This window comes from Papio anubis, chromosome 1, assembly GCF_008728515.1.
Source record: "Papio anubis isolate 15944 chromosome 1, Panubis1.0, whole genome shotgun sequence".
In the NCBI taxonomy this organism is placed as follows: Eukaryota; Metazoa; Chordata; class Mammalia; order Primates; family Cercopithecidae; genus Papio; species Papio anubis.
The window spans coordinates 19,331,204-19,357,331 of record NC_044976.1 but is presented as its reverse complement, the minus strand read 5'-3'; the positions used below and the strand labels follow the sequence as shown (position 1 = coordinate 19,357,331).

The 26,128-nt window shown below is 39.1% G+C and overlaps 1 protein-coding gene across 31 annotated transcripts in view; it reads left to right on the top strand.

Annotated features, from left to right (window-relative positions):
- EIF4G3 (eukaryotic translation initiation factor 4 gamma 3) overlaps nucleotides 1-26,128 on the top strand; it is a 376,290-nt gene that overhangs the window by 67,367 nt on the left and 282,795 nt on the right. The window contains exon 1 of one of the 31 annotated variants that reach the window (XM_021937005.2): nucleotides 22,553-22,660. The exons of 29 other annotated variants lie outside the window; for them this stretch is intronic. The gene's annotated coding sequence lies outside the window, so the exon portion shown is untranslated. Of the gene's footprint in view, nucleotides 1-22,552; nucleotides 22,661-26,128 lie in introns of those variants that run through there. One more of the 31 variants, XM_021936992.2, reaches the window with a different exon arrangement.

The window sequence follows — 26,128 nt, the reverse complement described above, 5'->3', positions numbered from 1 at the left end:
CAATTAAAGCTGTTGTTGCTTAGACTTGATTATTTTAATGAGGCAGTTAAATAAAGAGAGAAATAAACTTTTTCTGTTGTAACTTATTTAGTTGCTGTAATTATTAGGGATTATATCAAGCATATCACGTACATTATTTAATTTTCACTGCAACTATATGAAGTGTAAGGGCTGTTAATCTTGCTGTTTACATATAGGAAAATTGGGGCTCAGAAAATAATGTGTCTCCACCACAAGTAGTAAGTGGTGGAGTCAGAATATGAATTAGGAACTTGACACCAGAGTTCACGTTTGTAATCACATAACGTGTTTGCCATAATGGCCTGCTTTTATTTTAGATTTAATGTCATTGTTAGCAAATGTATCTAAGATGACATCTACTTAAAATATTACCATAATTCTGTGAGACATCTGCTATCATTTATGAGGAAACTGAGGTTTGGAGAGATGAAGTGACTTTCCCATTTTAGAAAGTACAGGGATCAAGATTCAAAGTAAGATCATCTTTTTTCTTTTTTTTTATTTTTGAGACTGAGTCTCTTGCTCTCCCCCAGGCTGGAGAGCAGTGGCGCCATCTTGGCTCACTGCAACCTGCACCTCCAGGTTTCAAGCGATTTTCCTGCCTCAGCCTCCTAAGTAGCTGGGACTAAAGGCATGCACCACCACGCCCGACTAATTTTTATTTTTGGGACAGAGTTTCACTCTTGTTGCCCAGGCTGGAGTGCAATGGCGCGATCTTGGCTCACCACCACCTCTTCCTTTTGGGTTCAAACGATTCTCCTCCCTCAGCCTCCTGAGTAGCTGGGATTATAGGCATGCGCCATCACGCCCAGCTAATTTTGTATTTTTAGAAGAGACGGGGTTTCTCTATGTTGGTCAGGCTGGTCTCTAACTCCCGACCTTAGGTGATCCACCTGCCTTGGCCTCCCAAAGTGCTGGGATTACAGGCATGAGCCACCGTGCCCGGCCAGTAAGACCTTATTTTTTCTGCAAGTGAACACTTTTCATTTTATCTGCTGTCTCCCAAGTAACATGAGTGGATGGGGAAAAATGGAGGAGTCAGCACTTACTTCTCTACCCATTTTTTCCCCTGCCCCTTTTTCTGCATGCGTTGGGTATCTCCCCTGAACATGGGTCATTTGGGTGGTTGTTACCTCTCTTAGCTGACTGATCTGTGATGACTGTAGCTGGATAGGCTGGCTAGAAGAGAGGCAGGATTTCGATTTAGTACTTTGATTTGATGTTTGAGGCAATGTTTATACTCTTGTGGGAGATGCTGGTTTGGCGCTGGTGGCATGTCGTTTTTTTCCAGTCTTCACATAAGAAAATGATCCTTTTGGTCATTCAGACCAAGACTTGTTAATAATCCCTGCCTTCAAATCTTTTACCAGTATAGAAAAAGGGCAGGCAGCTTTGGGTTCAAATCAGCTTTGGAACTAATTTGCTTCTGTGGATTCTTCAACCATTCATCCTTCAGAAAGCGTATGTGTTCTAAAAATTAGCTAGGCGTGGTGGCGGGTGCCTGTAATCTTAACACTTTGGGAGGCTGAGGTGAATGGATCATCTGAGGTTAGGTGTTCGAGATCAGCCTGACCAACATGGCAAAACCCTGTCTGTACTAAAAATACAAAAATTAGCTGGGCGTGGTGGTGCGTGCCTATAATCCCAGCTGCTTGGGAGGCTGAGGCAGGAGAATTCCTTGAAGCCGGGAGGCAGAGGTTGCAGTGAGTTTGAGATCATGCCATTGCACTCCAGCCTGGGAGACAAGAGCAAGACTGTGTCAAAAAAAAAAAAAAAAAAAAAGTCTGTGTTCTAGCTGGAGAAAAGATGTTAACATAAGAAATAACAACATCATTTACTGAACACCTGTTATGTACTACGTTTTTTATAAGGATTATTTCATTTAATCCCTACAACATTCTTTGTACAGCATTTCATTATTTCATGTTTCCTTTTACAAATAAATAGATAACTGAGGCTAAGTGAAAGGAAGCCACATGTGATCTTTCTTTAAATTCTTTTAGAGACAGTGTCTTGGTCTGTCACCCAGGCTGGAATGCAGTGTCACCATCATAGGTCACTACAGCCTCAAACCCCCAGGCTCAAGTGATTGATTCTCTTGCCTCACCCTTCTGACTAGTTAGGACTACAAGTGCATATCACTATGCCCAGCTAAATTTTGTATTTTTGGTAGAGATGAGGTTTTGCCATGTTGGCCAGTCTGGTCTGGAACTCCTGACCTCAAATGATCCACCTGCCTCGACCTCCCCAAGTGCTGGGATTCCAGGCGTGAGCCACCCTGCCTGGCAGAGACTGGCATTTTGATTAATTAATTAATTTATTTTGAGATGGAGTCTTGCTCTGTCGCTCAGACAGGAGTGTAGTGGCGTGATCTCGGCTCACTGCAACCTGCGCCTCCTGGGTTCAAACAATTCTCCTGCCTCAGCCTACAGAGTAGCTGGGATTACAGGTGTGCGCCACCATGCCCAGCTAATTTTTTTGTATTTTTAGTAGAGACAAGGTTTCGCCATATTGACCAGGGTGCTCGAACTCCTGACCTTGTGATCCACCTGCCTAGGCCTCCCAAAGTGCTGGGATTACAGGGGTGAGCAACCATACCCTGCAGGGACTGGTAGTTTTTATTTAGGGAAGGTTTCATGGTGTGGAGTATAAAAATAGGTTTAGTTGGAGGGATCCCATGTATGGTAGTAATTGAATCACAGGGTCTGTACTTGGAGGTAAAAAATAACATTTGATGTTCATTGATGACTATAATGTTGTTCATGAAGATTGGTCTGATAATATTGTGCTGTATGAATTTAAGTGGAAGAGATTCCAGTCAGGAAAGTCCAAGCAGCTACTGCAGATAGAGAGGCTACAAGAGAACAAATAAATATCTGAGTTGTAGTGGTGGCCATGGGCTTGGGAAACGGAAGATGAGGGTGGCTTTTAGAAAAATTTTACAAGAGGTATAGAGAGGAAATTGAATGAATTTGAGGGCTAAAATTGTATACTAACAATTAGCTTCCATATTAGTTAATAATTGGACTGTTGTATTAGGTAATTTTAAGAAGTATACAATTGATAAACCAACCGTATGTTAACATTTTTTATTTTAAAAAATAGTCATATATATTTTTTTAATTTAGGGAAAAATGGTATTGTTTTACAGTGTTTTTAAACCTCATTAATATCTTGTGTAATAGAAGACTGGCTGAATTCTTACATGTAGCACAAAGACCAATTTTACCCAGTAGGATTTTTTTTCTTGAATTTTAAAAAAATGTAGTATAGCTCATTAATGTATTATATAACATTTTGGCTTTTGGATAGAATCATTATATTATATTGATCTCTGCAGAGATTGATAAGAATGTGACTGATTTGGCCTTGGAACAAAGTTGGACACTGAGTAATGGGAGAGTAGTTGGGATATTTTATACACAGTGGTGTGCTGGTGTGAGGGATGGTTGATTCTGAAGCTGCATAGGGTCAAAATTACTTTTGAAAACCTTTTTAAAGTGGTCATATCAGATATACTATACTGCGTCTCAGTAAGTCCAGCACAGTCAGTTTTTCTTTCAGTTTATATTTCCTCCCTGTCTGAGCACAGGATAATTCACTGTTACTTGGGGGTCAGATTGTATAGCAAATTATGTGCTTGACATTAGAATCACACTTAGGATCTTGAGAACTAAAGAAATTAGTTGGTTTAGATCTAAGTCTCATGCGGACTCTAGAGCTCCTTGAGTGGAATGACAGGAGTCAGCACTGTTCACATTTCTCTGCATCTCTCTTCTCCTCTACCTTTCCCATGGCATGGTTGAGTTTGTTCAAGTGTAGGAATTGTGCAGGATTGATGGGACTCTTATCTATACAAATACATAATCCATACACATGCATGTTGTATTTTATGTATGTATATATATAATCAGAAACTAGACGACCCTATTAATTTCTGTGGCTTCAATTCTAAAAGGAATGTTTCTTTAAATGTTATAGAAACAGGAGTTAAAATTTGAATTAAAAATAATTTGTTACATTTGCATAGCCTCACTATGTTGAACCTACTTCCTCCTTCCAAGTAAGTTGAGCAGTAACTATTACGGTATCAATGATATCATTTAACTATTATATCAGTGTACACATGTTACACTTTTTTTTTTTTTTTTTTGAGACGGAGTCTTGCTCTGTCGCCCAGGTTGGAGTGCAGTGGCACGATTTCGGCTTGCTGCAAGCTCTGTCTTCTGGGTTCACACCTTTCTCCTGCTTCAGCCTCCTGAGCAGCTGGGACTACAGGCGTCCGTCACCACGCTCGGCTAATTTTTTGTATTTTTAGTAGAGACTGTGCTAGCCAGGATGGTCCCGATCTCCTGACCTTGTGATCCGCCCACATCAGCCTCCCAAAGTACTGGGATTACAGGCGTGAGCCACCGCGCCCAGCCAATTTAGTGATTTTTAAATCACATATTAAAAACATAGTATTTGTAGGTTTTTGGTAGACAATGAAAAAGTTAAACATGACAAAAGAGTGTATACATTGAAAAGTAAATCTCCTAATATTCAATTCCCTAACTCCCTTTCTTAGGGCAGCCACTGTTGTCATTTTATTTTCTTTTTTTTGAGACAGTGTCTTGCTCTGTTGCCTAGGCTGGAGTGCAGTGGAGTGATCTTGGCTCACTATAACCTCTGCCTCCCGGGTTCAAGCGATTCTCGTTTTTCAGCCTCCTGAGTTGCTGGGATTACAGGCTTGTGCCACCACATCTTGCTAATTTTTGTATCTTTAGTAGAGATGAGGTTTTGCCTTGTTGGTCAGGCTGGTCTTAAACTCCTGGCCTCAAGTGATCCTCCTGCCTCGGCCTCCCAAAGTGCTGGGATTACAGGCATGAGTCACTGCACCAGGCCTGTTGTCAGTTTCTTATGTGCTCTTTCAGAGGTGTTTTGTGCATATGCATGCATAGAGTAAAGCTTTTAAACATTTAACATTCGCAGAGCCGTCAAATATATTAAATATTTCTAGGTACCAAGCAATTGTAGAAAATTTTCCCAGTCCTTAAAAAAACAGTAGTAAATTTTAATGGAGAACCAGGTTATAGATTTTAATCCTGATTTTATGGTTTCTATCCTGTGTAACCTAGGGCAAGCTGAATTTCAACTTTTGCCTTTATATAATTAACATTTATTAGGCTTATAATGTATTTAGAATTCTATGCAACTTTAGTGGTTTCTTTTTAATAGAGCAACCATATGTAATTTTGTTATAGGCAGTAGATCTTGAGAATCTAGATTGCCTACTGAAGCATTTTCACAAGATTTTTATGTTCAATTAGCAAAGCTAGAAAGTATCCAGCATCCTATTGGACTCAGTTATCAGCTTAGAGGGAAGCCTCTACCTTAGCCTGACTTGAACATGTAATGGTCTGAATGGGATATTTACAGTGAAAAATGACCAGAATGGGATACTGAGAGGGAGACGTGAATCAGTGGGGTAGAAGAGGAGCAGCGTTCTTGATTAAATGTTCACATTCTGGTGGCATTGTTTTATTTGAAGCATTATATAATTTTAGAATTTTTATATACCTATCAATGCTTGAATATTTTATATACCAAAGTATATTAGAACTGATGATAAGTTTCTTCTTATTAAAATATCACTTGATTGGCTGGGCACAGTGACTCATGCCTGTAATCCCAGCACTTTCGGAGGCTGAGGTGGGTGGATCATCTGGGGTCAGGAGTTCGAGACCAGCCTCGGCAACATGGTGAAACCTCGTCTCTACTAAAAATATAAAAATTAGCCAGGCATGGTGGCGGACGCCTGCAATCCCAGCTACTCAGGAGGCTTAGGTAGAATTCTTGAACCCAGGAGGGGGAGGTTGCTGTGAGCCAAGATCGTGCCGTTTGCACTCCAGCCTGGGCGACGAGCAAAACTCTGCCTCTAAATAAATAAATAAATAAATAAATAAATAAAATATCACTTGATCTTTTTTGTTTTGTTTTAAGATGGAGTCTCGCTCTGTTACCCAGTCTGGAGTGCAGTGATGCAATATCGGCTCACTGCAACCTCCGCTTCCTGGAATCAAGCTATTCTCCTGCCTCAGCCTCCCGAGTAGCTAGGACTACAGGCACGTGCCACCACGCCTGGCTAATTTTTTTGTGTTTCTAATAGAGACAGGATTTTACCATGTTGGCCAGGCAGGTCTCGAACTCCTGACTTCAGGCTAACCGCTTGCCTCTGCCTCCCAAAGTGCTGGGATTACAGGTATGAGCCACTGCGCTCAGCCCTTTTTCTAAATATTTATGTTTCTGATTTTTACCACTCACATTTATTTTAAAGTCACTTTATAAATTGGCTATCTTTGAGAAATGGCATTTGATTATTCAAAACTTTTTTTTTTTGGTAGTAGACTCTTAAATTTGGACTTATGATACTGGATAAGTAGTGATTACATTGTGCTGAAATTTATGGAAGAAAGTCACTTTGAGTATACCCCTTCTACATAAGAACATAGAATGTGCTGAAAAGCTTTCTATTTGAGAATATTTTTATTATAACATGCTTTCCTTTAGGCATTTTATTTTAAATGAAATGCTGCTGAATGCTATAAGAAAGAAAACATCTTTGTGGGAATTCGGTCTAGAATGAGAAAGTAAAATATTGCCTGTAGAATTTTTATACCTCAGAAAAACCAAATAAAGTAACATTGACTTCACGTGGGTATCCATATTAAGAAATTATATTTAGAGTTTTCATAGTTTGTAGGATGTTTTTTCTCAGTAAGGGCATTTTAATTGAATTTAGGAAGTAAATTATAAATGATGTAAAAGTTTGTATTCTTCTTGTTCATGTTATAACCAAAAGCTAAAGATAATGTAGTTCACTTTTGTGCTTAGTGGTCAGACATTTTATTTTGTTTATTCATTGCTGCTCACTAGAGGGCCTGCTGTCTTAAGCAGCTCTGAGTGGGGTGAGACTGGCTTATAGAATGGTTTTCAACTCTTACTGGTTGTGAATTTACAAATACAGGTAGTGATGAAAAGTGTTTCCAGTGTACTTTGATATTGTTAAGAATGATGACTACAGGATGAAGGAAGAGAATTATATTTTCTGAGTGGTGGTAGCTAATATTTTATGTTGCTGTTGATATTCATCAGATCATTCTTCTTTAACGGGAAAAATAGACTTAATTAAAAAGTGTAAGTGGAGGCCTTTGGAGAAAAGTCTTGCTAATAAAAGGAGTAATGATTTTTTCCATAATTTTCCTTGATAGCTGGCATGGTGAGAACAAGTATATTCAATAAACTAGATCTTTGGAATGTGACAACTGGGTGATGAATTTGGCTAATGACACTAGTCGTTTAGATGTAAGTCATTTAGATGTAAGTAAGAAAAGCAGTTTTCTCCGTGACCCTTCTGTGAAAACTACTTTGAGCAGAGAACTGTTATTATTCTGTAGTATTCCCACCTTGGGAATAGCTGTTAAATCAGAATTAACAGCTTTCATGGCAGAGAGACATTCTTTCAGGAAGTGAATAAATGCACGTAAAAGTTCACCATGCAAAGTAGCAAAAGTGGATCAATATCTTTCAGAATTTTGTCAAATGTGTAGCAGATTGCATTCTTTTTAGCTTCTGTTTTGTATGTCATGATATGTGTATATATCTGTCTATCTCACATGCTCCCAAGGACCTACTTTTCCTTATAATATATTTTATTGTAGCTTTTCTAAGCTCTAAAGAATGAAGTTAGGAGATCTGTTGGTGTTTTTAGATAATTAGGAATCTGGGAGAGATGTCTTAAAGGCGGTGTCACCTGGATAGTCCGCAGAAAGGAAAACTCATGATCTTTATGGAAGAGTTATTTATAATAATGAAGTATTGCTTATGTGCTAAGCCCATCCTAAGCCTTATTTTGCTAATTCTTTCCAGCAGTCTCACAGAGTATTGATGAGGAAACTGAAGTTTGGAGAGATCACATGATTTTCCCAAGATAATCTAACTGGCAAACAAATCTAGGATTCAAATTTTCGTTTTTTCCAGCTTCAAAGTCCATGCTGTCATAGAGTGCTACTTGTTTGTTAGTACTCAGGAATGTGCAATACATTCTAAAAGCAACAGAAATTGTTCATTTTGTCCTGAAATGTATCTTGTGTTTACATTCAGTGACAGATTAAGTTTATAGCCCATGTAATTAAATTTTCATTATCTCATTTAACAAGAGCCTGAAAGTTCCTTTTCTGAACGTATTTTCTTGAAAGATAAATTATCTAAGATTAGTTCAAAGTACAGTCTTAGGTGAACTACTTGTATGTGTGTTTTATGTTCTTCATAATTTAACAGAGAAAGTCAAGTGTTTTAGCATAGATTGGATGCAGACATTAAGGAGGAAACAAAAGCGTGTATTAGTTGCAATGGTTGAATAATACAGTATTTTGAAAAAATTACTCTGGGTCTGGGCGCAGTGACTCACGCCTATAATCCTAGCACTTTGGGAGGCTGAGGTGGGTGGATGACTTGAGGTCAGGAGTTTGAAACCAGCCTGGCCAACATGGTGAAACCCTGTCTTTACTAAAAATACAAAAAAAAAAGGCTAGGCGTGGTGGCTCATGCCTGTTATCCCAGCACTTTGGGAGGCTGAGGTGGGTGGATCACCTGAGGTCAGGAGTTTGAGACCAGTCTGACCAATATGGTGAAACTTCATCTCTACTGAAAATACAAAAATTAGGCCAGGCGTGGTGGCTCATGCCTGTAATCCTTGCACTTTGGGATGCCAAGGTGGGCGAATTGCCTGAGCTCAGGAGTTCAAGACCAGCCTGGGCAACATGGTGAAACCCCGTCTCTACTGAAATACAAAAAATTAGCTGGGCGTGGCGGTATGCTCCTGTAATCCCAGCTACTCAGGAGGCTGAGACAGGAGAATCACTTTAACCTGGAGGGTGGAGGTTGCAGTGAGCCGCGATTACGCCACTGTACTCCAGCCTGGGTGACAGAGCAGGACCCCGTCTCAAAAAAAAAAAAAGAAAAAGAAAAAGAAAAAGTTGCTCTGAAACCTGTGCTGAATTACAGCATTTAGGTGTTGAAATAAGGGCTCCCTGTCGAATATTGGTTAGATTTGAATATGAATTTACTTGCCTTGTCATCAAATTATCCTTCTGAGAAATTAAAAAAATATAGAAATTATCCTTATGATTGTGCACCTTTATATTTCACTTTACTTTAAAGTTTCTACTTTAAAATTTGTTGGTCGGGCATGGTGGCTCATGCCTATAATCCTAGCACTTTGAGAGGCTGAGACAGGTGGATCACTTGAGGTCAGGAGTTTGAGACCAGCCTGGCCAACATGGTGCAAAGTTTCCATCTCTACCCAAAATACAAAATTTAGCTGGGCGTGGTGGCATGCACCTGTAATCCCAGCTACTTGGGTGGCTGCAGGAGAATCGCTTGAACCTAGAAGGGGGATGTTGCGGTGAGCCGAGATCATGCCACTGCACTGCAGTCTGGATGTCGGAGTGAGATGCTATCTCAAAAAAATAAAAATAAAAAATTTATTTATTTATTTATTTATTTTTTATGAAGTGTATTTTTTTTCTGTTGAAATGGGCCATACACTTCATTTCAGTGTTGTGTTAGTCCTCAAAAATTGGTATTAATTCCTAGAGGAACTGCAACATTCAAATGCTTCTTCTGTTCCTTGCATTAAAAATTGGGAATTATGTAAATGATACTGCGGCCACCAGGAAACTATGAACCAAATTAATGGCCCAAGTTTTGCAATATTGTGGGAATTTATAGACTGCTAGTCTTTGTCTTATTATTTACTTTCATTTAAATATTCTTCTTCTTGTTGTTTCTTCTATACTTATTTTAATTTTATAGAGACGAAGTCTTGCAATGTTGCCCGGGCTCGTCTGGAACTCCTGGGCTTAAGCGATCCTTCTGCTTCAGTCTTCCAAAGTGTTAGGATTACAGCATGAGCCACCATGTTTAGTCCCATTTAAATATTCTATTATATATGTTTTTTGTAAGCTATCTCAGATCCATTGTGGAATAAAGCAAGACATAAAATAGGGGAAAAATAAACATCATGACCAGGGCTGAAACAAAGTAAGGGTATAAAACCTTTGTAGTTTTTTCCTTGAGACAGTCTTGCTCAGTTGCCCAGGCTGGAGTGCGGTGCTATGATCTCAGCTCATTGCAACCTCTGTCTCCCAGGTTCAAGCGATTCTTGTGCATCAGCCTACCGAGCAGCTGAAATTACAGACAGGCACCACCATGCCCAGTTAATTTTTGTATTTTTAGTAGAGATGGCGTTTCTTCATGTTTGCCAAACTGGTCTCAAACTCCTTGCCTCATATGATCCACCCGCCTTGGCCTCCCAAAATGCTGGGATTACAGGCATTGAGCCACCACACCTGGCCCCTTGTAGGTTTTTTCTTTTCTTTTCTTTTCTTTTTTTTGAGACGGAGTCTTACTCTGTCGCCCAGTCTGAAGTGTATTGGCGTGATCTCAGCTCACTGCGACCTCCATCTCCCGGGTTGAAGTGATTCTCCTGCCTCAGCCTCACGAGTAGCTGGGATTACAGGCGTGTGCCACTACACTCAGCTAATTTTTGTATTTTAGTAGAGACGGGGTTTTGCCATGTTGGCCAGGCTGGTCTCGAACACCTGACCTCAGGTAATCTGCCCGCCTCGGCCTCCCAAAGTGTTGGGATTACAGGCGTCAGCCACCACACCTGGCCCCTTGTAGTTTTAGAAGATAAAACATTTATTTCTTTAACATCTTTTTGCATTTATATTAGTACTTTTATATTTAAGCCTTCATGTTCAGAAATTAATAATGAAATGAAATACCTTACTAAACTTTAAAATAGTGTCCTACACTGGAAGGATGTAATACAGTAAAATTGACAACCCGTTTTGTCAACATTCCCCTCCTTTCTCCATTGTCTAATAATCTAATGATGAGTGAAAAGACAATAGTAGAAGTGGATATACATATTTATATATATTACATACAAACATGTACAATAGTTTATATGTAACATAGGGAATTGATTTCTGAATAATAGGGTTGATTGTACATCTGTTTTATATACCTAGCTTATTTTAGACCTTCCTCATGGATATTACTTAAGAGATGGTTTCTTAGCAAGTGGTCAGATTTTCTTTGTTTATTCTTTCAAAGATTGTATTTTTTCTTTGTTTGAGACAGGGCCTTGCTATGTGCAGTGGTTGGAGTGCCCAGGCTGGAATGTAGTGGTGTGATCTCAACACTGCGTCCTCTGCCTCCCAGTCTTAAGCGATCCTCCCACTTCAATCTTCCGAGTAGCTGGGACTGCAGGAGTGTGCCACTGTGCCTGGCTAATTTTTTTATTACTTGTAGAGATGAGTTCTCCTTGTGTTGCCCAGGCTGGCCTTAAATTCCTGGGCTCAAGCAGTCCTCCTGCCTTGGCCTCCCAAAGTTCTGGGATTGCAGGCATGAGCCAATCTGGCCAAAAAAGAATTGTAACTTGTGTGACCTGGGCATGGTGGCGCGTGTCTGTAGTCCCAGCTACTCAGGAGGCTGAAGCAGGAGAATTGCTTGAGTCGGGGCAGTTGAGGCTGCAGTGAGCCATGATTGTACCACTTCACTCCAGCCTGGGTGACAGCATGAGATCCTGTTTCAAACAAGAAGAAAAACAGAAACCAAAAAACTTGTATGAATAGCTCTAATGCTCACACTAATAGTATCACTTGTTTCATTAATAAAACTTCATACATTTGACAAACCTATTAAGATTGTAGCTATCTTGTGGAGACCCCTGCTCTGGAACCTCAGAACTCATCTCTTAGCCAATAAAACTTGTGACTGTAAATGCTAAGCCATTTTTAAAAATTGGATAGTTTTCAGGTTGGGCGCGGTGGCTCATTCCTGTAATCCCAGCACTTTGGGATTCTGAGGCAGGCAGATCACTTGAGGTCAGGAGTTTGAGACCAGCCTGGCCAACATGTCCAGTCTCTACTAAAAATACAAAAAAATTAGCCGGACATGGTGGTACACACCTGTAGTCCCAGTTATTAAGGAGGCTGAGGCAGGAGAATTGCTTGAATTAAGAGGCAGAGGTTGCAGCGAGCCAAGATGGTGCCATTGCATTCCAGTCTGGGCAACAGAGTAAGACTCCATCTCAATAAGTAAATAATAAAATAAAAAGTTGGATAGTTTTCTAAATAACCACCATGATAGTAACATTTATTGAACTTTCGTATCTGCCAGACACTGTTAGATACTCTGAATGTATTATTTCAGTTCCAAGAGAGAGTTTGCATTTTCCCATACTTTTTTTTGTTTTGAATGCTGAAAGAAATTTTAGCAATATATTGTATAGAGTACAGTAGCCCATGTGGTGTGAAACTTGATTCTCTGGTTTCCTGTAGGGCTGGTAGGTAAGTTGCCCTTGTCCTGATGTGTCAACAATAGAGTGTAAAGTGTGAAGAGTATTTTGAATACAATAGTTCCTTCTGTGAATGGTGGTGTCCTAACATCTGTTTGTTTTCCTCTGACCTCAGTTGCCACTTCTCTGCAAGTTGCTTTACTAATTCCTCCTTTGTCTTATTGTCAGGTCCTTTACCCCTTCCTTTTTTTTTTTTTTTAATTTTTTATTTTGGCATTAAATGCCATTTTTATGTTCATTACTTTCAAATTTGTATCTTTGGATCAGAGTTTTAGCCTGAATTGCATATTCATATATTCACTTTGTGTATTTACATCTCCTCCTGGATTTTTCATAGGCATTTCAGAATTTATATGCTCAAAATAGAACTTTTGATTTCCTTTATACTTCTATTTCAACCTGTTCCTTTCCAGTTTTGGCAACTAGTACTGCTGTCTGCTTAACTACTCAAGATAAACTATCTGTAAACTATTCTTGATTATTCCTTTCCTTCATGCCTCTTATGCAATAGCTAATCCCCTTGGTTTTACTATTTAAACTAGTCCTTTTCTCCTCATTCATTTCTGTTTTCCTACTGTCTTCTAGGCCACTACCTTTTATTTGGACAACTGCTGTAATCTCCCAGCTTCTTTTCTTTCCTCTCCTACCCTTCTCCGGTTTATTTTTTTTTTATAAACAATGAATGGTCTTTAACAGTACTATTATGGATCTCCTCTGTTTAAATTCTCCCATTGTCGCCTGTTAATCTTAAAAGAATTCATATTGCTTACCAGGCCCTACAAGCCTCTCAGTGATGTAGCTCCGGCTTAAATTTCCAAACTCTAATTACTACTCTCTGCATAGCTCCCTTGATCCTTAACAAAAAAAAAAAAAAAAAGAGAGACAGGGGTTTGCTGTCATTCAGGCTGGAGTGCAGTGGCACATTCATAGCTTACTGTAACCTTGAACTCCTTGGCTCAAGCGACCCTCCTGCCTCAGCTTCCTGAGTAGCTAGGACTACAGGCACATGCCACCATGCCCACATAATTTTTTATTTGTATTTTTGTAGGGATGAGTTCTTGCCAAGTTGCCCAGGCTGGCCTCGAACTCCTGGTTTCAACTGATCCTCCTACCATGACCTTCCAAAGTGCTGGGATTATAGGAGTGACTCTCTGTGCCCGACCACTCTTATCCTTGATTACAGCCCTTTTCCACCTAAAACCTGTACGCCAGATGCCTACCTTCCTGGAATGCTCTTTCCCTTTCTTTTCATAGGATGGGCTTATTTGTATTATTCAGATTTCAATTCAGAAATTACTTCTACTTTATCTAGAATACTATTGCCTTCCTCTCATGTCATTTAACAAAATTTTCTTCATACCATTTTCACTATTTTTTGTGTATTTTATTTAATCTTAAAAAAACATTTTAGGTTCAGGGGTATATATGCAGGTTTGTTTATATAGGTAAATTGCATGTCATGGTGGGGGTTTGGTGTACAGATTTTTTTTTTTTTTTTTTTTTTTTTTAAAGATAGAGTTTCTCCCGTTGCCCAGGCTGGAGTGCAATGGTGCAATCTCCGCTCACTGCAACCTCCGCCTCTTGGGTTCAAGTGATTCTCCTGCCTCAGCCTCCTGAGTAGCTGGGATGACAGGCTTACGCCACCACCTTTGGCTAATTTTTGTATTTTTTTTTTTTTTTTTAAGTAGGGATGGGGTTTCACCATGTTGGCCAGGCTGGTCTCGAACTCCTGACCTCAGATGATCCACCTGCCTTGGCATCCCAAAGTGCTGGGATTACGGGTGTGAGCCAGCGTGCCTGGCCTGTACACATTATTTTATCACCCAGGTAATAAGCATAGTACTTGGATAGGTAGTTTTTCGATCCTCACTCTCCATTCACACTTCACCCTCAGGTAGGCTCTGGTGTCTGTTGTTCCCTTCTTTGTGTTAATGTGTACTCAAATTTTAGCTCCCACTTGTGAGAACATGCAGTATTTGGTTTTCTGTTCCTTCATTAGTTGTCTTAGGATGACTTCCAGCTCCATCCGTGTTCCTGTAAGGGACATGATCTCATTTTTTTTTTATGGGCATATAGTATTTCATGGTGTATATATACTACATTTTCTTTAGTCTACCACTGAAGGGCATTTAGGTTGGTTGTATGTCTTTGCTGTTGTGAGTAGTGCTATGACAAACATACCTGTGCATGTGTCTTTATAGTAGAACGATTTATATTCCTTTGGGTATATACCCAATAATGGGATTACTGGGTCAAATGGTTTAAGTTCTTTGAGAAATTGCTAAACTGCTTTCCACAATGACTGAAGTAATTTACATTTCCACAGTAGCAGTATGTAAGTATTCCCTTTGCTCCACAACCTAGTCAGCCTCTGTTAGTTTTTGACTTTTTAGTAATGGCCATCGTGACTGGTGTAAGGTAGTATCTCATTGTGGTTTTGATTTGCATTTCTTTAATGATAGTTATGTGGAGCATTTTTTCATATGCTTGTTGGCTATGTATATGTCTTCTTTAGAAAAGTGTTCATGTTCTTTGCCCACTTTATAATTTTTACTATTTTAATTTTCTCGTTTGTTTACTGACTTATGGTCTGTTTGCTCCCAATAGAATGTAAGTGCCACAAGTTGTTTGGTTTACTATTTTGTAGCTACTAATAAAATATTTGTTGAGGATGGTTGAATGAAGAAGGATGTTACTAGTGCTTTCAAGAAGACTTTTTTTTTTTTTTTTTTTTTGAGACGGAGTCTCGCTCTGTCACCCAGGCTGGAGTGCAGTGGCGTGATCTCGGCTCACTGCAAACTCTGCCTCCTGGGTTCACGCCATTCTCCTGCCTCAACCTCCTGAGTAGCTGGGACTACAGGTGCCTGCCACCACGCCCGGCTCATGCTTTGTATTTTTTTATTTTTAGTAGAGACGGAGTTTCACCGTGTTAGCCAGGATGATCTCGATCTCCTAACCTCGTGATCCGCCCGCCTTGGCCTCCCAATAGTGCTGGGATGACAGGCATGAGCCACCAAGAAGGCTTAAGCATTTGTCTTTCTAGTACCACTTTCCTGGTCATGATCATATCATATTACTTCTAGTTTGAGGGCCAGGAAGGGGAATTAACAGATTGAATGTCATGTACCAGGCATTGTGCAGAGTATTTCATGTAGTGATTTAGTTAATACTCAGAGCAATTTATGACTGTTTTTACTATCACCATTTTATAATTGAGGAGCTAATGCTTCGAGGTTAACTATGATTGCACAGTTTACTAAGGGATAAAGTTAGAAATGGAACCCAAGATTGTCTGACTCCAAAACACCTGCAGCATGAAATGGTAAGGAATTCTGTGGACAAAGTGCTATACGAACACAGAATTTTGGTCACTTAAAAAAGCAGAGATGGATCTTTTCTTTTTTTTTTTTTTTTTTCCTGAGACAGAGTCTTGCTCTGTCACCCAGGTTGGAGTGCAGTGGCTTGATCTTGGCTCACTGCAACCGCTGCCTCCCAGGTTTAAGCAATTCTCGTGCCTCAGCCTCCCAAGTAGCTGGGACTACAGACGCACATCACCACACCTGGCTGATTTTTTTATTTTTTGTAGAGATGAGGTTTCACCATGTTAGCCAGACTGGTCTCGAACTCCTGGCCTCAGATGATCCATCCACCTTGGTCTCCCAAAGTTCTGGGATTGCAGGCATGAGCCAGCGTGCCTGGCCTGGATCTTGTTTCTTCATTCATTTTTCCTCTTTCATTCTTCCACTGCTGTAAGTTTATCCTCATAGTCACCATTTACCCATTCATCTCCAGATAAAATGAATCACACTCAATATTCTCTAGGGCATTATTTATAATTTTAATATATATATATATATTTTACAGGTCTCTTAAAACAGGATTTATAAAAGTTAAGTGATACGGGGTAGGGAGGATTTAGCATTCCTTTTTGGTTGCCTCCTTGCCTCCTTGCTGTGTAAATAGTGAACTTTTGGTGTAGGGGACTGGGTAGATAGTAATAGTCAAGAGTATGGAAGAGGGACAGGGAAAGTGAATAGAAAGTGATATAGGAGTAGAGTTTAGCTGACCATATGAACTGGGTTGCTGCACTGCAATTTTCAGTCTGTTATTATGGTACATTAAATCAAACAAATCACACCAATGCCTATCTTAAAAGCATTAAGGAGCTTTAGTGAGACATTGTGCTACGAGGAGATCCATGTGTTTTTACAAATATTATCAATTACAAAAATACATCCAAATATTTCCCTTTTATTATAGTAACTTTGTCAGAATTAAAGCATATTTGGTTTCAATATAAATTTTTGGTACTAGTGAAGGTGGTTTAATAGGAAAGAGAATTGAAATGGAATGTATTTGTGATCCTGTTCTTTTTACTATGGATGGATACATCATTTTTTTCTCTTGACATCTATTATTTTAATTTTTAAGTAATTACTTGAGGTTATAGAATAAAATTACTTAAGAATTTACTGCCATTATTACTGAATTAACATTTCAGTGGACTATTGGCATATCAGAAATTGCTTTAATTATTGATGACTACGAAGAATATCTGGAGAGGAGGAAAATTAGGAGGATGGGGTGGAAGAGATGCCAAGAGTCAAGGCGGTGGGAGGGTGTCAATAATAAAGAAATTGCTCTAATTATTAAGAACCTAGTCCTGAGTTTAAGTCATGTATACTCTGTTTCAAATAATACCATCAAATTTTTATTAATGATGATTTTAAGAATGTCTCTTTAGCACTGTCCATTTATTAACATAGCACTATAAGTATATCATGGATTAATTTAATTAATGTTTGGTAACTTACAGTTTTTGTTATCAAATGTATTATATAACCATAGCATTTATAATCTGAACTGTTTTATTAGGTAAAAATCAGGGTTTGCAATCTGTGGCCCACTGGCTGGCTACCTGTTTTTATAAATAATTTTTGTATTTTTAGTAGAGACAGGGTTTCACCATGATGGCCAGGCTGGTCTCAAACTCCTAATCTCAGGTGATCAACCCGCCTTGGCCTCCCAAAATGGTGGGATTACAAGCATGAGCCACCATGCCCAGTCAGAAATACCTCCATTTTTAAAACTATTTCCTTTTTGGTGTTTTCTTTTTTCCTCAGATAGCTTACCATATAAAACTAGCAACATTCTTTAGTTGCATTCTAGGCCTGAGAATTCACAGCATCTTAATTGGGCTTTGGCACGTATTTCATAAATCTTCTCAAGCTTATTCCATTTTTAATTTGTAATTTATGATTTCATTTGTAAGTTTTTTGTATATAACTTATAACTTTAGCAGATGGCCAGTCTCTCAAGTGTGATGAAAAGAAAGGTTTTTTTTTGGTTACCGGTTATACTCTGAAGGTCTGGATGTACTTTATTGTAGCTCCCTGCCTGTGTGTGCAGAATACAAGTTATTTGATTCCAGAAAGTATTTATGATACGTTCTTGGACAATATAATGATGTAATAAATACAATAATAACATAAAGGTGAAATTTGTAGCTGTTTCATCAGTTTCACTCACAGTGGTATTGATTACATTGATTTAAAGTTGGAGGAATGTCTGTTGGAATGAGTCCCTCCCTGCCTCCCTCCCTCCGTTTCTTCCTTCCTTGCTCTGTTTTTTTGAGACCCTGTTGCCCAGGCTAGAGTGTAGTGGTGCCATCTTGGCTTACAGCAACCTCTGCCTCCCGGGTTCGAGCGATTCTACCACCTCCGCCTCCCGAGTAGCTTGGAATTACTAGTGTCCGCCACCACGCCTGGCTAACTTTTGTATTTTTTGGCAGACACAGAGTTTTGCCATGTTGGCCAGGCTGGTCTCGAACTCCTGACCTCAAGTGATCCGCCCGCCTCAGCCTCCCAAAGTGCTGAGTTTACTGATGTGAGCCATCGTGCCCGGCCCTATTGCATATTTTATCCTGCAGTGATTTAAATTAAGATGAAATTCTTGACCAGGCACGGTGGCTCATGCCTGTAATCCCAGCACTTTGGGAGGATGTTTTTCTCTGATAATTAACCATGATTTTTCACTTCATGAAGTTATTTTTACCGTTAAACTTTGATCTCTTTTATCTGAAAATAACGTTGACTTATTTCTAGGCACCGTAACTAAATCTCTCCTTAGGTATGTTGACAGTCTTCATCCACTGATTTAGTACAAGTGTGCTTTGACTTGGGTTTATTGGCTGTGGAGAAGGATCTTTTCTTGATATTAGTGAAGAGAGAATTTTGTTAGGAGTAGTGTCAAAAAGCAGGTTGGGCGGGTTTCCATCTTGTGAGGTTATTAAGCAAGATTTCAGGAGTGTGGATACTAGATTGCTTTTTTCCTGTCCTTGAAAAAGGATGTAGTTGGTCGCACAAGCCCAGCTGTTTTCCTGTGTGGTGCCTGTTTAACTATTCCTGTTGCATAACAATTCTCTTTGTTTGTGTAGGTTCGCAGGATGAGCCATACTACTTTTTTTTTTTTTTTTTTTTAATTTGTAAGAGATGGGATCTCCCTGGAGAGCAGCTTGGGATAATCATAGTGCATTTCAGCCTTGAACTTCATGGACTCAAGGAGTCCTCCTGCCTCAGACTCCTGAGTAGTTGGGACTATAGGCATGTGAAACTGTGCTTGGCAAGCCATACTTTTTTAAAGTCTGTTGAACCAGATCATGAAGATGAAACATTTTGAGTTTATGACTTCTTTCTGCAATATTCTGGATTCTGGGGTGAGAGTGGTAGAACAGATAAGATGCTTGTCTCACCATGGAGTTCTAATATTTGTAAATTACATGCAATAATATTTACTTTTTTTGGTAACAGCATTATTGAGATATAATTCACACACCATAAAATTTACCCAATTAAAATGTAAAAATGTACAGTTAACTGTATTAAATTATACTTAATATCCAGAGTTGTGCATCCATCACCACAGTTTGAGAATGTTGTTTATCTCAAAAGGAAACCCAGGATCCTTTAGCTGTCACCCTCCTTCCTCCCACCTCTCCCTTCAGCTTAGGCAACCACTAACCTACTTTCTGTCTCTATGGATTTACCTATTCTGGACATTTCATAGAAGCAGAATCCCACGATATTACAGTCTTTGGTGATTGGCTTCTTTCACTTACCATATGTTTTCAAGGTTTATCCGTAATATACATGTATCAGCACTTTCTTTTTATTGCCAGAAAAAATCCCATTGTATTGATATGCCACAATTTGTCCATCTAACAGTTGATGGACATTTATCCCCACTTTTTTGCTATTATATATAATGCTGATGTGAACATTCATGTACAAGTTTTACATGGACATGCTTTTTATTTTTCTGTTGAATACGTGCCTAAGAGTGAAATTACTGAACCCTATGGTGACTCTATTGCTTAACCTTTTGAGGAACTGACTATTCATTTATTTTAGATACATAGTTTATAAGTTCTGAAAAATGAATGGTTTTTGTAACCTACTACATAGAAGACACAGAAAACTTCCATTTACCCTGTTATATTCCTTTGACAAAGTCCGTTTGTGGATAAACTCTGCCTCCAACCTCTAGCCCCTGGCAAGCACTGATCCTGTTTTCCATTTCTGCAGTTTTGTGTTAAGTAGAATATTATATAAATGGACTTACAGTCTTTTGGAGTCTAGCTTCTCCACCACTTGCACTCCCTCAGGGACAGGGTCTCAGTCTGTTGCCCAGGCAGGAGTGCAGTGAGTCTAGGTTCTTTTACTTAAAATGATTAGCATTTGAGATCCATTCATGTCTTTGTGTCTATTAATAGTTAATTCCTTTTAAATGCCTACTAGTAATCAATTATATGGATGTGCCATAGTTTGTATATTGGCCAGAAGATATTTGACTAATTTCCAGTTTTTTTGGACATTATGAATGAAACTACTACAAGCATTTGTGTTCAGGGTTTTGTGTGAATTTAAGTTGTCATTTATCTTGGGTAAATACCTACGGGTGGGATTGCTGAGTCATATGGTTAGTGTATGTTTAACTTTCGTAAGAAACTGCCAAACTGCTTTCCAAAGTGACTGTACCATTTTGCACTCTACCAACAATGTGTGAGACTTCCAAATTGCTCCTCATCCTTGTCAGCACTTAATGATGTTTCATTAAGGAAATAAAGATCCTTTTGTGTCTTTATTTGCGACGTGTATATTTTCTTTGATTAGGTGTCATTCATTTAAGACTTTTCCCTATTTGAGGCCAGGCACTGTGGGTCATGCCTATAATCCTAGCACTTTGGAAGGCTAAGGCCAGGAGCATTGCTTGAACTCAGTTTAGGACCAGCTTGGGCAACATAGCGAGACTTCATCTTTACAAAAAATGAAAAAATTAGCTGGGCATGGTGGCACATACCAGTTACAGGTTGAGCAATCCTGCTTAAGCTGTAGTGAGCCATGATCCTGCAACTGCACTCCAGCGTGGGGAGACAGAGCAAGACCCTGTCTCTCAAAACAGTAACCACAGCAAACTTTTGTCCATTTGAAAAATACTAGGTTGGTTGTTGTCTTGTTATTAGTTTCTTTCTTCTTTCTTTTTTTTTTTGGAGACAGTGCCTCACTCTGGTTGCCCAGGCTGGAGTACAGTGGCTGTATCCCAGCTCACTGCAATCTCCACCTCCTGGGCTCAGGTGATTCTCCCACCTCAACTTCCCAAGTTGTAGGGATTACAGGCTCCGACATGCCTGCCTAGTTTTTTGTGTTTTTAGTAGAGATGCGGTTTTGCCATCTTGCCCAGGCTAGTCCTGAACTCCTGGATTCAAGCAATTCACCCACCACAGCCTCCCAAAGTGTTGGGATTACCAGCATGAGCCACTGTGCCCAGCCTAGTTTCTTCATGTATTTTAGATACAAATCCTTTATCTTATTTACGTAAGTTTTACAAGTATTTACCACAGTCTGTATCTTGTCCCTTTGTTCTTATAACAATGTCTTTCACAGTGGAAATGTTTTTAGTTTTGATGATGTTCAGTTTATCAATTTTCTTCTTTTTAAAAAATATTTTGAGGCCGGGCGCAGTGGCTCAAGCCTGTAATCCCAGCACTTTGGGAGTCCGAGACAGGCGGATCACGAGGTCAGGAGATTGAGACCATCCTGGCTAACATGGTGAAACCCCCGTCTCTACTAAAAAAATACAAAATAAACTAGCCGGGCGAGGTGGCAGGTACCTGTAGTCCCAGCTACTCAGGAGGCTGAGGCAGGAGAATGGCGTGAACCCGGGAGGTGGAACTTGGAGTGAGCCGAGATCCAGCCATTGCACTCCAGCCTGGGTGACAGAGCGAGACTCCGCCCCCCCAAAACAAACAAACAAACAAAAAAGTAAATAAAAAATATTTTGTAGAGACAAGGCTTTGCTTGCTATGTTGCCCAAGCTGGTCTCAAACTCCTGGACTCAAGTGATCCTCCCACCTCGTCCTCCCAAAGTGCTTGGATTACAGGCATGAGCCACTGTGCCTGGTCCTATCAATTTTTTTTTTTAAAAATAGATCATGCTTTTGATGTATTATCTAGGAACTCTTGGCCTAATCCAAGATAACAGTTGTTTCCTCTTACTGTTTCTTCTAAAAGATTCATAGTTTTCTGTTTTACACTAGATGCACACATTTTGAATTAATTTTTGTACAAAGGGTGCGGTATTGGTAAAGAGCGTCATTGTTTTGCATATGGTTTTTCAGTTGTTCCAGCACCATTTGTTGAAAAGACTATTTCTCTACTTAATTGCCTTTGCACCTTTGTGAAAAATCGATTCACCACATTTGTGTGGGCCTTCTTAAGGGTTTTACATTCTGTTTATTGATTCGTTTGTATGTCCTTTTGCCAGTACCACACTATCTTGGTTCTCAAGTGTTAATTTTAAGGTTTGGATGTTTATCTAAAGCCCCCTTCCTTTTGGTTTTTCAAAGTTAAAAACTTCAGTTTCATATCATAAAAAACAGCCATTTTATTTTACCTGAGGTAACATATAGCAATACCTCAAATTCATGAGTTATTCCTTTCTTCCTATCTGAATTGAGAACCATGGTTTGGAATACTGAGGTAGAGGATATGTGAAGTTGAGGATGATGTGGATGACTGCTTGTCCTTTTTCCTAGGGATACATACTGAAAGTGGTTGCATTGCGTACAAGTCTGATCGTTAGCTGCATCATCTTAGCACAAAGCACCTTTTTCGATGAAAAGAGTCTCACTTCTTTTACTCCAGAAAGGAAATACAAAATCGGAAAGATTGTGTATCCTTGATAGAATCTGCACGCTATTTGTACAGAATAGTAAAGCCAAACTTAGAAGAATCTCCTCTGCCTATTCCATAGTCATGGTTCTTTTATCTATTTATTTTAAAAGTTTGTTTTTTATTGTGGTAAAATATACATAAAACAGTATTTACCATTTTAATCATTTTTCATTGTACAGTTCTGTCGCATTAAGTAAATTCACATCGTGCAGCCATAACCACCATTCATGTTCAAGATTAATCATGATTTTTTTTTTTTTTTTTTTTTTTGAGACGGAGTCTCGCTTTGTCGCCCAGACTGGAGTGCAGTGGCCGGATCTCGTCTCACTGCAAGCTCCGCCTCCTGGGTTTACGCCATTCTCCTGCCTCAGCCTCCTGAGTAGCTGGGACTACAGGCGCCCGTCACCTCGCCCCGCTAGTTTTTTTGTATTTTTTAGTAGAAACAGGGTTTCACCATGTTAGCCAGGATGGTCTCGATCTCCTGACCTCGTGATCCGCCCGTCTCGGCCTCCCAAAGTGCTGGGATTACAGGCTTGAGCCACCGTGCCTGGCCAATCATGATTATTTTTTAACGTAAGTTCCATCACTGAAACTTTTAGCACATTAAAGTTACATTCACTTTTTGAAATTACATATTAACAGTGCTCTAGCATTTCAGGTCAATGACAAGGCCTTAACATTTTTGTAAATCTTATAGTTACACCTATAAAAACTTTCAGCCAGTAGTATAACTTCCAGCAAACTTTGATTTTTATCATATGCGAGTAGCATTCAGTTATTCTTTAAAATATAGCTTTTTAAAGTCTGCCAAATGTATGTAGCTCACCTATTATTATCCACATCTATGTCCAGAGAAATTTGGTGAATCAGCATGTTTTATTTTGGTTATTATCAAGGCCATTTGAGTGGTTCAGATATAGGTCCAACTGGAATTGTTAACTTCAACTTGTTTTTGTTACTGATACTTCTTCAAAGTGGGCAATTAAAAAATTGGATAAATTTGTGGGGGACAAGTGTAATTTTGTTCAATGGATATATTGCTGTAGTGGTGAAGTCAGGGTTTTCAATGTGTCCATCACCTGAAAAACGTATGTTGTACCCATTAAGTAATTTCTCATCATCCCCCTACTCCCTTGTGAGTCTTTGTTTTCTGACATTCCACACTCTGCCTCCATGTGTATACATTATTTAAATCTCATTAGTAAATGAGAACATGTATTTTTCTGAGTTGTTTCACATAAGATAATGGCTTCCAGTTCCATCTACGTTGCTGCAAAAGACATGACTTCATTTTTTATGGTTGAATAGTATTCCATTGTGTCTATATACCACATCTTCTTTATGCAGTCATCTTCTGATGGACACTTAGGTTGATTCCATATTTTTCCTATTGTGCAAGGTGGGCATTTTTGAGGAGAGAGGCTTACTTTGTTGCCTTCTGCCTTTGCTTTGTCATATGGATTGATTGTATTTGAATCTGAATTGGGCATTAGAAAACACTGTTAAAGCATATTAGTCTGTTGTAGAACTAAAAATGTGAGGGCATTTGAAACTTGTGAGTGTATCACTCATTTTTGCATGTGTATATCATTTTGTCTCACAGAAAATGCGTATTTTTATCTTGTGGAGAAATAACAGTGTAGTCAGCAGCCATTGTTGCATAGGCTCTAGCAATATTGTTTTGGTTTTTTGTTTGTATGTTTCTAAACTTATACACCGGATATGTTTCTGGGTAAACTTAAATATGACTGGTAGGAAATCAGTTAGCAATATGTGCTGACTTGTGTCTGAGTTCATAGAAAATCAGAGCCAGAACAAGGGGTTTTCTGGCTAAGCTCTTTGAGACTAATGTTTCTGAATTTGTTAAAAATCTAATATAGGTCAGGTGTGGTGGCTCGTGCCTGTAATCCCAGAAATTTGGGAGGCCAAGGCGAGAGGATTACTTGAACCCAGGATTTTGAGACTAGCCTGGGCAACATAGGGAGACACCACCTCTACCAAAAAATTTAAAGATTAGCTGAGCATGATGGTGCACACCTGTAGGCCCAGCTACTCTGGAGACTGAGGTGAGAAGATCACTTGAGCTCAGGAGGTTGAGGCTGCAGTCAACTGTGATCAGACCACTATACTCCAAAACAAAACAAAATCTAATGTAATGGTTTCTAGTTGTGTACATTCAGAGATACTAATTGCAAAGATTCAATGATAAAGATAGTATAGTCTTGCAGTTCTGAAATCCCAAGAGCTTGGAAAACTATTCTTTTTCTTGCATTGGTAAATTTCTGGACAGAAGGGTAGAAGTTTGAATATTCATATATTTTGCTGTAGAGATATTAATGTGTTTGATTAAGGGTGCTGTCTAGATTCTGCTAGGGGTGTTAGGTAGTATACATAAGCACTGTGTTTGCGCTCTAGTAGTGGAAAAATTCTTGATTTCCAATAGGGTTTTTGGACCTGAATTAACAGCCAGCATTAAATAGAGTTGAAACAGAGTTTAAAATTGGTTAGTTTTATTTCCTTAGATCTCAGTGGTAAAAGGTAAGGAGAGTAAAGAAAGAATTGCCCAGGTGAATGTTTGGGCTCGAGGGATCCTGCCATCACAGCTTTCTTAGTGGCTGGAACTACAGGTATGCACCACTGTGCCAGGCTCTTTTTAAAAATAGGTTATTTTTTCTTTTGTAGGGGCTATTTACAAAAAGAAATCCTGGCTTTTTTTTTTTTTTAATATATATTTATAGAGACAGGGTCTCTTGTGGGCTGGGCTGGAGCTGGTTTGTTTAAATTGGATTTTTTTAATTTTTGAAAAACATATTCGTGTGGTTCAGAAGTAATATTAAAAGACTGTAGCTGTGGTCAGGTGTGGTGACTCGTGCCTGTAATCCTAGCACTTTGGGAGGCTGAGGTGGGCGGATTGCCTGAGCTCAGGAGTTCGAGACCAGCCTGGGCACCATGGCAAAGCCCCGTCTCTACTAAAAATACAAAAAATTAGCCAGCTGTGGTAGTGCATGCCTGTAGTCTCAGCTACTTGAGAGACTGAGTCACAGAAGGCTGAGTCATGAGAATCGCTTGAACCTGGAAGGCAGAGGTTGCAGTGAGCTGAGATTGTGCCACTGAACTCCAGCCTGGGTGACAGAGCTAGACTCTGTCTCAAAAAATAAAAAACTAAAAAAAGAAGACTATAGCTATTTCCAGAGTAACTGTATTTTAAAAAGTACATCTTTTGAGAAATTATGTTCGGCATCTTTGTGAAATAGTGTATAGTTTAGAAATTCTGCCATTATTTTATGTATTATAGAAGTTAACTTCCTTTTTTATTGTCAGAACTATGTAGAAATAAGAAGTAAAGAAAGCATAAATTGACATCGACATATTTGCCTAAATAATAAATAATATAGAAAAAGACCCTTTGCATTATTTTTTTATCTCCTGATACTAGTTGCTTATTTTACCTGTAAATCAGTATTTA